The 1,048-nt window shown below is 45.8% G+C and overlaps 1 protein-coding gene across 1 annotated transcript in view; it reads left to right on the plus strand.

Moving 5' to 3' along the window:
* The window catches only part of MYRFL (myelin regulatory factor-like), a 106,967-nt gene that overhangs the window by 31,328 nt on the left and 74,591 nt on the right, over nt 1-1,048 (plus strand). The gene's annotated exons all lie outside the window — the stretch shown is intronic.

Consider the following 1,048-nt stretch of genomic DNA (forward strand, 5'->3'; position numbering starts at 1 on the left):
GTTGTTTGAGGATTAATAGAATGAGTGACCGACCTCTTTGTTCTGCTGCTCATTGTGCTGACATATGAAGAAATATTTACACGGCTACTGTGGTGGTGTTGATTTCCCTTCTCTTTGTCAAAGTTTGAATTCTGATCAGAGAACATGTAGCACAGGTGGCCAATCAGGTACCACAAATACCAACTAGAGCAAGTAATTCACAAAAAATGGTAAAATAAAAGTTTATTCTTGAACAGTCCACAAACAAAGAAAGGGCTAAATTTGTAGAGCTATTTGCCTTGCACTGCTTGTTGTGCTTACTGGCTGCTTACAGACATGAAAAATAAAACAAACAAACAGTGCTGTACTTTCAGCTTGGTGCATCCCTGCACCAAGAGCAACGCATGCTCAAAAGAGGAACCCTGTCAGTTTGACCCAGCTTCCCAGTCTCTGTATAGCTCACGCGCTTCAGCAGGGCTTTTTGGTCCTTTCATCTAATAACTGATTCAATCAGCTGTTGGATAAAAACACCAAAAAGCCCTGCTGAAGTGCATGAGCTATACAGACACTGAGTGAGTCAGATCAAACTGATGTGATTCCTTTTCCAGTAAAGTGATGGGTTTCTTTTTATGTTTGTTTGTCTGGTTTGCTTTTCCCCCATGTCTATCAGCACCCACTGCCTAAATGCAGGGACCTACCTAATTCATGGAGGCTGCCTCCAGATTTCATGGTCCTGGCACAGCATTAAGCACCATTTTTGTGGTGGAGTACAGCAGACTTTCCCCATGCCTCTGGCTGAGGGGTCCCAGAAGTCTCATCCTTCCCTGGAGATTGACAGGTGGCTATCTATTAGTCTCCGAAGAGGGCAGGACTTCCAGGGCCCCTCAGCCAATCAGAGATGTGTGTGTGTGTGTGGGGGGGAGGTACCATGGTCTGCTGAAAAAAATCTCCTCCCCTCGTTTGCTCTCCCCCTCCCACCTTCGTGATTCCCGATACCAGGGCTTCACACCTCTGCTTGCAACCTCCCCTTTTTTTAATTCCCCCCCCCTGCATTTTGCTGCTTTTTCAC

The sequence above is a fragment of the Gavialis gangeticus genome, unplaced genomic scaffold, assembly GCF_001723915.1.
Source record: "Gavialis gangeticus isolate Ggan-Ray unplaced genomic scaffold, GavGan_comp1, whole genome shotgun sequence".
NCBI classification, from domain to species: domain Eukaryota; kingdom Metazoa; phylum Chordata; order Crocodylia; family Gavialidae; genus Gavialis; species Gavialis gangeticus.